This window comes from Malaclemys terrapin, chromosome 9 (assembly GCF_027887155.1).
Source record: "Malaclemys terrapin pileata isolate rMalTer1 chromosome 9, rMalTer1.hap1, whole genome shotgun sequence".
Lineage (NCBI taxonomy): Eukaryota > Metazoa > Chordata > Testudines > Emydidae > Malaclemys > Malaclemys terrapin.
The window spans coordinates 7,967,892-7,984,363 of NC_071513.1; the positions used below are offsets into that span (position 1 = coordinate 7,967,892).

The following is a 16,472-nucleotide window of genomic DNA, read 5'->3' on the forward strand; positions in this document are numbered from 1 at the left end:
TTTCTATAGGATCTACAACAGACTGCCTTTGAAACATGTTTGGGTTACTGAGTAAAGTATTTTTTTAACCCGTTCTTTTCCCTAATATTAAAATCACAGGGAATTTAGTTTATTCTAATTGAGATAAACCGCTGGGCCAGACCCTTAGCTGGTGTAAATCAGTGTCAGTCCATTGACGTCTCTGGGTCTACACCAATTTATATCAGTGGAGGATCCGGCCAATAAATCTGAGCAGAATTTAAAAAAATATGAGCTGCTTAAAAATTATATTTGGCTCTGAGTAGAATTCCACAGAAAGTCTCCCATTAATTTCAATGGGCTTTTGGGTCAGGCTCATTGTCCTTGTTCTTTGCCACAGCTGGGAATGATAGAATAGACATAGTTCCAGAACATAGCACAATGAGACAACTTTCCCTCTACCTGCACTATTGCAGTTCCTCATTGCAGGGGAACGTCTCATGCAATAGGTCTGGTCCCACTTTCCCCTAGTCCTGTAGTACCAGCAGCATGGCAGCCCATGGGACTTATAAACTCCAGAAGGCTGAGAATCATTGCTTATGGCTGTTCAAGCCTTAGGGTACGTCTATACTTACCTGCTGGTTCGGTGGCAAGCAATCGATCTTCTGGGATCGATTTATCGCGTCTTGTCTAGACGCGATAAATCGATCCCGGAAGTGCTCGCCGTCGACGCCGGTAATCCTGCTCCGCAAGAGGAGTAGGTGGAGTCGACGGGGGAGCCTGCCTGCCGCGTGTGGACCCGCGGTAAGTACCTTTAAGTTCGAACTAAGATACTTCGACTTCAGCTACATTATTCACGTAGCTGAAGTTGCGTATCTTAGTTCGAACTGGGGGCTTAGTGTGTACCAGCCCTTAGAATACTGACATTCTGGCCAAATTAGGGTAATGCACGCATTCAGATTCAGCCCTGAATCACAAGTAGTTGCAAATTTTGCTATCTGAGAAATGGATTTCACCCCTATGGGAGTTTGGAGATGGGGAAAGCACCTTTATAGATAGGCATAAGAGTAAAAATGGACCAATAATGTTCGTAAAACCTCCCTACTATGTTTCTGAAATAATACAAAAATATGTGTCTCATAAAGGGCACATACTGGGCAGGGGATGGCATAAAACAGTGGTTCTCAACTAGCGGTATGCAGATGTCTGCTAGGGGGTAAATCAACTCCTCTAGATATTTGCCTAGTTTATAACAGGCTACATGAAAAGCACTAGCAAAGTCAGTACAAACTGAAGTTTCATACAGACTGTTTATACTGTTCTATATACTATACAATGACATGTAAGTACAATATTTATATTCCAGTTGATTTATTTTATAATTATGAAGAAAGTCAGCAATTGTTCAGTTATAGTGGGCTGTGACACTTCTGTATTTTTATGTCTGATTTTGCAAGCAGGTAGTTTTTTAGGTGAAACTTACAAAGCAGACTCGGGGAAGGGGTACAGTCGTCTGGAAAGGTTGAGAGCCACTGGCATAAAATGTTAAGACAACTGTCTGAGACAGAGTAAATAATTCTCCGAATGCATTCACTCTCTCTCTCTCACTAGCTGTCTACGTGCAGATAGACATACAGGGCCTTTGGTTCTGCGGGTGGATATTTGTGTCCATAATGAAATGACTCCACAGTAAATTGAATGTGTTTAAGTAGTAGTAGTGAGAAATCTAATAATAATTTGAATCCAGAAAGCCAGATGTGTAACTACTAATATTTGCACCTGCAGTTTAATGCTATAGGCCAAAAATGTGAATATAGCTGCAGACGCAGAATTGTGCCTGTAAAAACAGACCAGATGGGGAGCTAGGGTGAAAGTAGCATTTTAAATTCAACTGAAGTGCTGCAACTGACAGCATCCACTAACACAGCAAGAGTGCTAAGAATTCACCCTATATTTTATGTCTGGATAACTGACATTTAGACTGAGATTTTCAAAGTTCCCTAAGGAAACTGATGCCCAGTTCCCACTAAAATTAATGGGAATGTGACATCCAATTCCCAGAGGCAGCTTTGAAAATCTCAGGCTTGATCATTTTTCATTCAGTGGTTTATATTCTAGTCCTACGTGCTACGAGCAGAATGTGATTTTCAACCATGCAGTTTCTTCTGCTCTCAGCGAACCGTGTTTAAACTGGCTATTTTCTGCCAGTACATGGTCACTTGGCTCATTGTCATTGCCGATACATACACTTTTCTTGTTTCAGTTTTGTCCAATGTATCCTTGTTTCCAGTGAAGTACACAGTTTAGCAACAGACTATATTACTCACAGAGAAAAGCATTGGTGCATGTAACGTATCCGTATTGGTTCTTAGCATGGCAATAGCCTTAAATGTATTGTAACAAGAATCTCCTTTGTGCGAAGTGTGCAAAAATATTTCTTAATTTCAGTTGCAGTACGGATACAACAAATAATTCCACATTGTATGGTGCAGATACACAAGGGGAGCACGTCTCAAAGGAAAGTGTCTTTGAGCATTACTGCAAACTTCAAATATTTTAGATGCACATATGTTTTTTAAGAGGAAAATGTGATATTTTTAATGTTGCGAAGGGTGTTTCCCTTCAGGTGGTCTGTCCTTTATACCTTATTCTAGCTTCTCTTTAGGTACAGGATAAAAACCCATTAATAGAAGGGATCAGGAGACGGGATCAAGATCTTATAGGTAGATTTTGTTTGTGTGTGGGTGTAGGGGACATAACTCGTGAGGCTGGTCCCCAAAGAACACTTCCCAGTCACAGGATTTCAGTCCCATTTCTTCAAAATAAGATTGTGTAAAACAAGCTCAACGTCTCAGTCTTGGCTTTTCTCCCCAACCCATGGTCTTCTACTTATATACGCCCTACAGATTTATGTTCTGCACGTCGTCTACCTGGAGCTAAGATGGGCCTCTCTTCTCACCTCTCCGAGTTCATTCCTCACAGGATTACACAAAGCATTTCAGGTCGGTTCAAAAACTAAAATATTCCAATTCAGGTTGAAACGATACATTTCATTTCCGTTTTCCTGATGGAAATTTTCCAGAAAGGTGGCTTCTGAGTCATCCTCTTTCCCTGCTTCTTCCTTTCGCATACAGGGTAGTACTTTACTGCTTCCCTGCACCAACAGGAAATCACAACTCCTCCCCCCACCACTCACTCTGCCACTCTGCCCAATGAGTAAGGGTGGAGCCAATGCTCTATCCACTTCCTTCCCGCCTCTTCCAGGGAGAGAGTAGGCAGGTAAGTAGCCTTACTCCTACACATGTGGACTCACGGTAGCCTGTACTGGGGTGTAAGTGTAGGGGGTTTCTTATTGTTACTCCCTTGCACTAGCTGATACTCACCGTATGTGAAAATTCACAGCAGAATTTGAGTTAATGGATTTGGGAATGTGTTGATATTAGAACTGCTCCTGCTAGACATAGAATCATAGAAATGTAGGGCTGGAAGGCACCTGGAGAGGTTTTCAAATCCAGCCTCCTACACTGAGGCAGGACCAAGTAAACCTAGACCATCCCTGGCACATGTTCTTAAAAGCCTTCAGTGATGGGGATTCTATACGTCCCTTAGAAGCCTATTCCAGAACTTAACTACCTTTATAGTTGGAATTTTTCCCCTAACCTAACTCTCCCTTGCTGCAAATTAAACCCATTACTTTTTCTCCTTCCTTGAGTGGACATGGAGCACACTTGATCACCATCTTCTTTATAACAACCTTTAACATATTTGAGGCCTGTTATCGGGTCCCTCCTCAGTCATTCGTTTTTCAAGATTAAAAATGCCCGTGTTTTAAATCTTCCCTTATAGGTCAGGTTTCAATTAAGGCTGTCAAGCGATTAAAAAAATGAATCACAATTACAATAACTCCTCACTTAAAGTCGTCCCGGTTAACGTTGTTTCGTTATTACATTGCTGATCAGTTAGGGAACATGCTCGTTTAAAGTTGTGCAATGCTCCCTTCTAATGTCGTTTGGCAGCTGCCTGCTTTGTCCACTGCTTGCAGGAAGAACAGCCCATTGCAGCTAGCTGGTGGGGGCTTGTAATCAGGGTGGACTGGCAGCCCCCCATCAGCTCCCCCTATCAGCTCCCCGCTCCCCTATGTTCCCTGTGCTACAGCCGCCCAGCAGGCTATCAATTGCCGGCAGTTCAGCTGTCCCGCCCCCCACTGCCCTGTGCTGCTCCTGCACTCTGCCTTGGAGCTGCTCCCCGAGACTCCTGCTTGCTGTGCAGAGGGGGAAGGGGTGGCTAATGTCAGGGTGTTCCCCCACCCCCCGCACCCCGCTTATCCCTTCTCCATATAGAGCAGGGAGGGGACACAGACGGAGAGAGACATAGAGAGCTTGGGGCAGAAGCTGCTGTCTCAACTTCATGATCCACTTAAAAAGACAATGCACTTAAGAGTGGGTCAGATTACTTAAAGGGGCAATGTGCATCTCTCTTTCTCTCTCTTCCACATACAAGGTGTGTGTCTGTCTGTCTGCTATGTTGTCTCCCCTTCCTCGTGTTCATGCTGCCTTGTGTGAGAGGCTACATTAACAACAATGTGTTAACCCTTGAGGGCTCAGCCGAGTGCTAGTTCATCATTTAGCAGCAAGGCATTCCCTGGGAAATATCCCACCCTCTGACTTCACCACCTTAACCAAGCTTCACAATCATCATAGCTGTGAACAGTATTAAATTGTTTGTTTAAAACGTATACTGTGTGTATATCTATATAATCTATAGTTTTTTGTCTGGTGAAAAAAATTTCCCTGGAAACTAACCCCCCCTATTTACATTAATTCTCATGGGTAAATTGGATTTGCTTAACATCATTTCGCTTAAAGTCGCATTTTTCAGAAACATAACTACAACGTTAAGCGAGGAGTTACTGTAATTATGTGATTAATTGCACTGTTAAACAATAATAGAACACCATTTATTTAAATATTTTTGGATTTTTCCACATTTTCAATATGTTGATTCAAGTTATAACACAGAATACAAGTGTACAGTGCTCACTTTATATTTATTTTTATTAGAAATATTTGCATTGTAAGAAACAAAATAAATTGTATTTTTCAATTCACCTAATTTAAGTACTGTAGTGTAATCTCTTTATCGTGAAAGTTGAACTTAAAAATGTGGAATTATGTACAAAAATAACTGCATTCAAAAATAAAACAATGTAAACTTTAGAGCCTACAAGTCCGTTCAGTCCTATTTCTTGTTCAGTCAATCACTCAGACAATCAAGTCTGTTTACATTTGCAGGAGATAATGCTGCCTGCTTCTTGTTCACAATGTCACCTGAAAGTGAAAACAGGTGTTCACATGGCACTATTATAGCCAATATCACAAGATATTTACATGCCAGATGTGCGAAAGATTCCTAGGTCCCTTCATGCTTCAACCACCATTCTAGAGGACAAGCGTCCATGCTGATGTCGAGTTCTGCTCGATAACAGCCCAAAGCAGTGTGGACCTGTGCATGTTCAATTTCATCATCTGAGTCAGATGTCACCAGCAGAAGGTTGATTATCTTTTTTGGTGGTTCAGGTTCTGTAGTTTCTGCATTGGAGTGTTGCTCTTCTAAGACTTCTGAAAGCATGCGCCATACCTTGTCCCTCTCAGATTTTGGAAGACACTTCAGATTCTTAAACTTTGGGTCAAGTGCTGAAGCTATTTTTAGAAATCTCACATTGGTACTTTCTCTGTATTTTGTCAAATCTGCAGCAAAAGTGCTCTTAAAATGAACATGTGCTGGGTCATCATCTGAGACTGCTATAACATGAAATATATGGCAGAATGCAGGTAAAATAGAGCCGGAGACATACAATTCTCCCCCAAGGAGTCAAGTCACAAATTTAATTTACACATTATTTTTTTTAACAAGCGTCATCAGCATGGAAACATGTCCTCTGGACTGGTGGCTGAAGCATGAAGGGGCATACGAATGTTTGGCATATTTGGCACGTAAATACCTTGCATTGCTGGATACAAAGGTGCCATACAAATGCCTGTTCTCACTTTCTGGTGACATTGTAAATAAGAAGGCAGCAGCACTATCTTCTGTAAATGTAAACAAACTTGTTTGTCTTAGCAATTGGTTGAACAAGAAGTAGGACTGAGTGGACTTGTAGGCTCTGAAGTTTTACATTGTTTTGTTTTTGAGTGCAGGTATGTAAGAAAAAAATCTACATTTGTAAGTTTCATTTTCACAATAAAGAGATTGGACTACAGTACTTGTATGAGATTAATTGAAAAATACAGTTCCTTTTGTTTATCATTTTTACAGTGCAAATATTTGTAATAAAAATAATAATATAAAGTGAGCAGTGTATACTTCATATTCTGCGTTATAATTGAAATCAATATATTTGAAAATGTAGAAAAACGTTCAAAAATATTTAATAAATTTAAATTGGCATTCTATTGTTTAACAGTGCAATTAAAACTGTGATTAATCGCGATTAATTTTTTTAATAGCAATTACTTTTTTTTTTTAGTTCCTTGCATTAATTAATTGCCATTAATCAACAGCCCTAGTTTCTACACCTTTAATCATTTTTGTCTCTCTCCTCCAGGCTCTCGCCAATTGATCCATAACTTTCCTAAAGTGTGGTGCACAGAATTGGACACTGTTTTACAGCTGAGGTCTCGCCCGTGCTGAGCAGAGCAAGACAATTATCTCCCACATCTTAAATATGTTGCCTATATAGTGACTGAACTTTTTCTGACTGACACTTTTGTGTTAATGGTGAATTCATTATGTCGTTGGCTAACGGTGCACTAAAAACAGCCTCTACATAGCAAACACATCCCAGTGGTTTGCTAATGCTATGGATTAGCTGACAGGTTGAAAAGCAAAGGGAAGATAGGCCGTAGCCCTGGTGATGTGGGCGCAGCTATAAGGAAGCTCTCCAAAGTGAACCTAGAAAAAGCTGGATCTTTTTTGTAGAAGAGGCAACAAACCCACACTATTACAGTGCATGAAATTTTAATGAGGAGTAGCTGCTAAGCAGAAAAAAAACACTCATTTATATTTCTTTCAATTAAACTACCTAATAGGATTTGCTAAAGACTGTGATTTCAGATATTAATCAGTTTTGTTTACAAATATTTGATGGCATCCAGGCAGGTAAGTTTACTTCTTAAAATTAATTCTTAAAAAGGTTATGTAATGGTAGTAATGCAATGAACATCTGTGGAATCATAACGTTTTTTTACACATAAAAGGACTGTTTTGGGGATTCGTTGTCTACAAACACCTGCCTCGTGATAATGACAAAGACAAAGCCCTTGATTACATTTGACAGATGACAAGGACAACATAATATCCTTGATTCTGACAGACAGCTCATTTGCTTTAACCATATAAAAATCTGTCTTGCTAATTAGAAAAATAAAGCTGAGACTGGCTTTTGAAGACAGAGACTTAAATTAGTTTATTTGTCAGTTTTCCAGGCAAGAATGACCAAGGCTTTTGACTCATACAAAAGTAGAACCTGATCCTGTAAAGACTTTAAGCATGTGCATAACTTTATATAGTAAGGAGTACTAAGATGTATATGGTTATGCATATAGTCTTTGTTGTATCGAGACCTACATTTTTATCTACTCTTAACTTTTACTTTCTCTTGTGAACCTGAAGTAGAACTTTAAATAAGGCACTATGTTCGAGTTTATTTCTTTTTCACATGAAAATAGATCCAATAGAAAAAAGTTATAAATATCCCTGCTACTTGTAAAAAAAAAAAAAAAAAGGTTTTATCCCAGGCACTAAAAAGTTCATGGAAGCATGAGTTATAAACAATCACTGATTAGGCTGTTTTTCTTCTTTTCAACTCAACAGTACCTTTTGAAACTAACATTAGACAAGCAGTTATGATTTATTCAGAGTTGTGCCTTCAATTTAGTTGACACATTTCTATACTTTGCCTTATATTTATGATTTAGTATTGTTTTTAACCACTGGAAATGAAAAACTAAAGCTTGTTCAATATTTACATTTCATTTCAATAGATCTTATTAGTATTCAATTTAATGATGTCGTTGACTCGTTTTATGATTTCTCACTTGCATGAATATTAATAGACGTGGAAAGTGCCTCAGTTGATTTAAAAGTTTTCAACAAGACAGTATTTGGGCAAAAATACTTTAATCAATAGTATTTGTCTTGCAATATCAGTTTTTTGGTGGAAATTGACACTGCTGCCCCATAGGTGTCATGTGAAAACACCAATCCATAGCAGCAATTTCTTTAGAGTTCTAACAGCTAACTTTAAAAAAAGAAGAAAAGTGTCTTTAAATATTCTGGTTTCACCATCTTTACATCAGTAGTTAGCATGGAGAATGCTTTCACTGCTGCTGCCAATGCTGTATGTTTTCAGTGTATAAATTGAGGATTTCCATCTTGGGGAATGTTAATCAAGCACCTTTCATGAATGCTGACTTCACTAATATAGAACTCTCTCTCTCTCTCTCTATATATATATATATATATCAGTTCTGAAATTCTGACATCAAATGAAATATTCTTTCTTTATGCCTAGTTATTCATACTATCCTTTTCAGAACTTCCTGAGGTCTTAAGCATGGAGAAATTGCTGTGGTACGTTATATCACTACTCCCATAAATTGTTCCTACCTGCCATACATGGGTTTCCTTAATGAAACAATATTCACCCTTGGAGGCTGTAATTTTCAAAGGCGGCTATGGAGTTAGGTGTCCAGTTCTCACTGGATGTCGATGGGATTTAGGGGGTCAAATTTTCTAAAGCTTCAATAGGCTCTAGGTTTCTAAATCACCTGGGCCCTGTTGGAAATTTTACCACTAGGCATCTATTTCCCTTCAGCTCCTTTGAAAATTCCAGCTCTTTTTTTGAAGAGAAGCCAAGTATGGAGATGATAATGGTTGGTGCTGAAATCGTTAAGCTTTGTATCCTTAAAATGCCACCTACACCAGAGAAATACAATGCCAGATTATAGCTGCTTGGTCTGGCTGCTTTGCACAACGGCAGCTTTGGCTGAGGAAGAGAAAAGCTACCCTAAAGGACCAACTGAAGAGTCCATCTTGGCATGTGTGGCAGGGAAGGGGTATGGGTAGGCGTGAAGTGGAGTCACGCTGCTCCTTGGCTAGCACAAGGTCCCTATGACACTGCTGCAGACGGCCTCAATTATTGGAGGAAAGCTTAGGCCAGCTCAAGTCTGGGGGAGCAAAAAGTTGGCTTAGATTCTCTTCCTCTAATCCCCTCTCCAGGATTGAGCCCGTTCAGTCTCATTTGTATGTACAGTCTCTTTGTATCTCAGAACCATACTATTCTATTGCTTAACTGACACTGAGTTAGTAAATCAAGTTATAAAAAGATTTATGGAAATTGCCATTGCCAATGAAGATAAAATTAAGAAGTTCCTGCATGGAACTGGAAAGTTTCCCCTGAGTCCCCATTACCTTGTAGCCAGCAGGATTGTATTTTGGCAAGATAACATTCATTTGCTGTTATTGGAAACAAATACTTGATACTACATTTGCTGCAGCTCAGTTGCTATTTTCGAGATTCCAGACACCGTCTCTCTCACAACTTTAGAAATGTCTTTCAGACGCTGACAAATATCTCCCAGGAAACTTGACTCCAAGTGCACTTGCCTCTTATGGAATGAAACACAGACTGCCATTCACAAGCAGATTCCTTTAGTGGCAACCAAATATGCCAAACAAGTAAAAAAAAATACTATGCAAACCTCAGACTCAGCATCCTTTTGGACTCCAGCAGAGCGTCACACATCATATGCAGTATTCTTATAACACACAGTATTAATTCCCCTTTTTCCATGTGATGCAGTCTCTTCAGAAAATGTTGAAATGGTTTAACACAAATATATATTACTAAAAATTAGGACTGTTGATTATTGTCAGTTAACTCACGTGATTAACTCAAAAAAATTTATCGTGATTAATCACAGTTTTAATCGCACTGTTAAACAATAGAATACCGATAGAAATGTATTAAATATTTTGGATGTTTTTCTATGCTTTCATATATATTGTATTTTGTGTTGTAATTGAAATCAAAGTATATATATTAGTATTTTCACTGTAAAATGATAAACAAAAGAAATAGTATTTTTCAATTCACATCATACAAGTACTGTAGTGCCATCACTTTGTGGTGAAAGTGCAACTTACAAAAGTACATTTTTTGTTATATAACTGCACTCAAAAACAAAACAATGTAAAACTTTAGAGCCTACAAGTCCACTCAGTTCTACTTCTTGTTCAGCCAATCAGCCCCCTCTACAAAGTGGAGATAGCAATATTCGCATAACTGTGAATAGTGCACTGAATTATCGCTGGACGGGATTCTTCCGATGACGAGTTTATTCGACACTTTTAGTCTGATAGTTGTGAATTCAACACAGATCGTTTTGGACGTTTGCCAAGTGGCCAGAAGAGGTCATGCTGCTGTAACCACTCCATTCCCCTTATAACCTTTAGCCTACTGATCAGCGCACTCACCTGGGATGTGGACAACCCATATTTGTCTCCCCGCTCTGCAACTGACCGTAAACAAGATTTTTCAATTCAGCAAAAAGTTGGGGGAAAAAATAGATTTTGTTTGATCCAAAGCTAATTTTGGGGGGGGAGGGACAGAGGGATTGGAACTGCAACTGAACTAAAAAATGAGTCATTCATCTAGCTCCCAGCTCTACACTGAATTCCCCTGGTGAAAATACTATATAAGTTATTATTGTTATTATCAAAAAGAACAGGAGTACTTGTGGCACCTTAGAGACTAACAAATTTATTTGGGCATAAGCTTTTGTGGGCTAAAACCCACTTCATCGGATGCATGCAGTGGAAAATACAGTAGAAAGATATATATATATACACACACACACAGAGAACATGAAAAAATGGGTGTTGCCATACCAACTATAATGAGACTAAGCAATTAAGGTGGGTTATTATCAGCAAGAGGGGAAAAAAAACTTTTGTAGTGATAATCAGGATGGCCCATTTCCAACAGTTGACAAGAAGGTGTGAGTAACAGTAGGGGGAAAATTAGCCTGGAAAATCGTTTTTACTTTGTGTAATGACCCATCCACTCCCAGTCTTTATTCAAGCCTAATTTAATGGTGTCCAGTTTGCAAATTAATTCCAATTCTGCAGTTTCTCATTGGAGTCTGTTTTTGAAGGTTTTTTTGTTGGAGAATTGCGACTTTTAGGTCTGTAATTGAGTTACTATGTAACACAGAGCACTGCCCCTTTTAATATTTTAAAGCTGTTTTTATTGCCTTCAATTGGTTAGAAAACACTGAGGGGTTTTGGTTAGTGGCGAAAGTCATGAATCCTCCATCCCAAAGCCTCACAATCCAGTGGGGAAGCCAAAGCCATTTGGTGCTTGACAGTAAAGCTACTGTAGTCACATTCTGCGTTGTGCACGCTTAGCAATGCACCACTGCCTTGTTATGCCCCTTATTTCTGAAGGCGGGAAGAGTTTCTAAATAATGTGACAAATCTGACTCTGGCTTTCGTGGCTGCTTTGGGTGAGATGTTTATTTCTTCCATTGAAACAAAAGGCTTATATACAAAGTTCATCGTTTTCTGGTTCTCCCCACAGTTAATTTAATTCTCCTGATACTATTTTCAGAAGAAATGATGCCAAAGGAGTTGTGCACAGATTTAAGACCAAGACCTGAAGAAGAAATAGCACAACAATGCCGTCGTTTGCAATGATAAAAGTTACAGTCATCACATGAGAGAGCAGAGCCTGAATAGTACAGAGAAAGGTACATTCAGCAACCCCACTTACTTCCTGCCTCTGGAGGGAGCTTTTCCTTTTCAGTAACTGACAGAAACACTCTCCATCTACTATGCAAATCAGAGGGAGTAGGCCTTTGCAGCAATCTAGCATGATGAGTGCAGGAAACTAGATGCCTCTTTTTCCTTCCTTTGTTCCTTTTCTGGGGATGGAGGAAGGGATTTGAATGATGAATCACCTTATGGAAATCTCTAGGTAGCAACAGAAATTCTTGAAATCATCCTTATCTTACTTCTGGAGTGTTCTAGAGAACAGGTTGGGGCCAAATTCTGACAACTTTAATTGAGTCAAATTCCTTTTAAGGCAATAAGCCAAATAAAAATACATGCTGAGAGGTGAAAAGGGGGCCAATGTCTCAAGGTACTTAGCAATCACAGGGCTCTGATCATACACAGTAAACAGATCAACATGAGGGGGCAAAGTGTATGGTCCCTGTTGCAGTTACAGCAGCCGCAGTAATGCTGCACATAAAAATGGCCATACTGGGTCACCCGCTAGCTGAGTTTCCTGTCTTCTGACAGTGGCCAGTGCCAGATGCTTCAGAGGGAATGTACAGAACAAGGCAATTATCGAGTGATCCATCCCATTGTCCAGTTCCAGCTTCTGACAATTGCCGATTCAGGAACACCTGGAGCATGGGGTCACATCTCTGACCATCTTGGCTAATAGCCACCTATGGACCTATCCTCCTGTAACTCCCAATATCAGAACTCTAAGGTGTGCAATGCCAGTGGGGAATTGCTGGAGCCCAGCAGTTCCTGATGCAGGCACACCCCTATGTGAAAGGCCTGGAGCTGGCTCTGTCCCAGCCAGAGTTTCACCTGTGCTGGTGAAAGGGTAGCTCCTTTTGTGTCACTCGAGTGGAGTAAATGGACTGTAGTGGCACTGAGGAGCTGGTGGTCTGTTTCCAGATTTATTTATTTTTCTGATTGTCACTTACTCAAAGAGCGACACTGGTAGACTTGAGCCTCCTCCAGCTGACGTGCGTACAAGTTTTGCCACTGCCGCGGTGGATACAGGACCAAAGATGGTTTTATTTTCCTCATTGAATTCACTGACTGTTTTACTCAGTTGAGGGCTGCAGCTTTTTGTCTTGCAAGGTCAAAATGGCACAAACAGGGTGGGAGGAGAAGTAAATAAAGTGGAAGTGGCTGGGTGTGTTGAGGTGCAATATTCATGTTCTGAAGCCTTCTCTCCAGCCAGTCACCAACTCCAGGAGCTGTACATACTAAGCCTGGTGTCTTTTTTGCCAAATGGTCTTGTATTAAGCTTTGCCAAATGTATTACATTTATGTTTTGAAATACAATATGGATCAATAATAGGCAATATGATGTGTAGAAACTACTTTAAAAAGCAACTGGAGGGTTTTGTGTTAAGGAACTAGGCTGAAGCTTTAGGTCCAATTCCTGACACCACGGCAGCCTAACTGTGATCCTAAGAAACTCAGTTCTCTTCTCTGTACCTTAGTTCCCCATCCGTCCACAGGGGATAATAATCCTTCGTGTCTCCCTCGTCATGGGAACTAGGAGTGCGGGGGGTGCTGCAGCACCCCCAGGTTTTAGCTGCTGGCTCCGATCCCAGGTCCCAGCCTCCGCCCCCGACACATACACACACGGCTGCTGGCCTCCACGTGTCCGGGCTCCTGGCCAGCTGCCACCCCCACTATGGAGTCTTGACTGCCGGCCCTGGGGCTTTGCTCCTGGCCCCTTGCCTGCCCCCAGCTGGGGGCGAGGCGGCGGCCAACAGGGGCAAGGGAACTGGTTTTCAGCACCCCACTAGTCAATGTGTTCCCACACCCCTGGTGTCTCCCACTCCTCACGTGTCTTGTCTATTTTGATGGTAAGCTCATTGGGCAGGGACTGCCTCCTATTATGTATTTTTTAGAATGGATAATCATTGAGTCCTGATCTTGATTGTGGTCTATTGGCGCTACTGTAAATCAAAATAATTTTTAAAAAGCAAACATGTTTTAACATTTATTCTGACTGAGCCATTAAGTAGGTGCCTGGTTTGACAGCAATATGTAACAGTTAAAGGATTAAAACAAGATTTCATTGAAACTCCTCTAGGTACCTTGAGGTTACAGTGCACTGTGATAACCAGTCATTTGCAAATGGTAGCCTGAAGCCATAACAAAAAGTTTGCTTCATTTTGCGCTTCAAAAGATGGAAGAATGAAACAATAAATATGCATTGTGCTTTGTCTCCCTGAACAACAAATAGGAACAGAAGACAAAATGTGGGGTAAGGCCTACTGAAACACAGCCAGATTTCAGTCTGAAGGCACTCTCCTGCCATCGCTTACCCATGTGCAGTGTAGAGGCTCAGGAATCTTGCTCTGTTGACCAATTAACACCCGTCTGTTTAACGGATGCGTGGACCATATAAGACAAAATGAGAACTGGCTGAACATTCATCACTCCTACACTGAACCTAGCTTCCATTGTTCCAGCTGGATAAATTCCTTCCATCCCACCCTGATTGCCTCTATGCTAACACCTGCTGCCTCCTATCCCAACATCTCAACCTCAATGGGAGGGTCACCAGAAAACCTGGTATCCTCTCTGCTTTCTTCCTGGTGCACCGTTCACAACCAAGTACTTGTGTTCTTCCTTGTAACATGTACCTTATGGACCGTATCCAAAACCCATGGAAGGCAGTGGGAGGCTGGGCTTTTGATCAGCCTTCTAGAACATTAACGGGAAATTGGAGAATGCCAAAAAGTTAGGAGTGAATGGTGCACCAGGGATCCAGAAAAGAACCTTCTTAAACAGAAGAGGGAGACACTGTGGAGTTGAGTGTATTTTATAGTGCCAGATTATCAGCCGGTATAAATCATGATTTACAGCAGAGCTATGTCTATTTATATCATCTGAGTTCCTGGTCCTCAGGATGAGATAATTTTCTATCAGGGAGTCAATGAGGTGAGGGACTAGCAGGTCAGAGGCCATTCTCAAGTTCTCTGCTGAAGCTTGTGGTGTCTTTGTTGTCTTTCTGCTCCTAAAACAGATAAGGAAGTGATGCAGGATCAGGGGTGTGGTGCTGACTGGAGAGGGAGGAGAAGGACATGTTATGCTCCAGTTTCACAGGGAGAGCACTTAGGGAACTTTTGATGTGAGGTGCATGGAGAGGCAAGTCTGGTGGGCAGTAAGTGCGATGGAATGAAGAGACAAACTGAGAGGTTTGGTTAAGGTTCAGGAGATAATCCAGCCTTTTTTTCAGATTCATACATTTTAAGGCCAACAGGGAGTCCAATCTGACTCCCTGTATAATACAGGCTATAGAATTTCTCCCAGTCACTCTGTATTGAGCTAAATAACTGGAGTTGGACTAACGCATTCTGTGGAAGGTTCTGTTGGGTCACTTTAACTATTTTCTTCTATTCCCGACGAGTTGTTTGCTTCACAGAGCCGCACCAGAGGATGTGGCAATGAAGAGCAGATGTTTGAAAAAGGGGGTCTGAGATGTTTATGTAAAAATGGGGTGGCAGTGGGAAAATCAGCCATCACATATACCAGGATAAATTCCCTGCTGAGATAAGAGGATACAACTCCATGGATTTCAACAGAGTTGGCCCAGAGACTGTTAGTTAATGGTGATGATGGGCATATTTCTCTTGTCATCATATATAATGTAAGTGCTGCTAGACTCTAAGCCAGTGTTTCTCAAACTGGGGCTGCCACTTGTCTAGTTTGTTTACCTGCCCTGTCTGCAGGTCCGGCCGATCGCGGCTCCCACTGGCCGCGGTTCGCTGCTGCAGGCCAATGGGAGCTACTGGAAGCAGCGGCCAGTAAATCCCTCAGCCCACGCCACTTGCAGCAGCTCCCATTGGCCTGGAGCAGCAATCCGTGGCCAGTGGGAGCCGCGATCGGCCGGACCTGCAGACGGGGCAGGTAAACAAACCGGCCCGGCCCGCCAAGGGCTTTCCCTACACAAGCGGCGGCCCCAGTTTGAGAAACACTGCTCTAAGCCGATGGGAGCTGTGGAGTCGGAGCTCGGGATGGGGGCAGCGGTCGGAAATCTCCTGCCCCTCACCCTTCTCAGGGCCGCAGGGACATGCTGGCCACTTCTAGGAGTGGCATGGAGCCAGGGCAGGTCTTAGCCTGGCTGCACCGCCAGACTTTTAGCGCCTAAATTCTTCTCGTTTGGCATCAGTAGCCTCCGGGAGATAGAGAGAGGGGGGGCAGTTGATCAGCAGTGCCCGCGGACCCCTTGGAGTACCCTCGTTTGAAAAATGCTGTGCTAGAGGAAACCTTTGATTTTCCATTAACACAGACAAATCCAGATCCTTTCATTCACACTCATTGGCAGATAGAATCATACCCATTTGTTACAGAATTCATTTACACACACTTCCAACTTCCCAAACAAATACCATACAAGGAAGTAAATACACTCTATCTAAATTAAAGAATATATTAGTTTATATTTCACTTTCCTCTTGATACATATTCACAGCAGTTTCCCAGCCTTCCTTCTTTTCACAGGAACAGAAAGGTTACTAAGAGAGTATCTGGAGAATTTACTACAGGAAGAAACAGCTGTATCAATGCATACCTCAAAGCAATTTAATCTGCCTATCCAAAAATAGTTGTAATGCTGCATAAATTGAAAATGGAAAGATTCAGTATCGATCAAGATTTGGGGCAGAGCCAAAGACAGTCACTTGAGC

General features: G+C 41.4%; 1 long non-coding RNA gene across 1 annotated transcript; it reads left to right on the forward strand.

Moving 5' to 3' along the window:
• Positions 1–1,237: 1,237 nt before the first annotated feature.
• LOC128843436 (uncharacterized) lies at positions 1,238–7,129 on the forward strand. The gene is made up of 3 exons (XR_008446265.1): positions 1,238–1,300; positions 2,865–2,960; positions 6,563–7,129. It is a non-coding gene; the product is annotated as an uncharacterized LOC128843436 (long non-coding RNA).
• Positions 7,130–16,472: the final 9,343 nt, after the last annotated feature.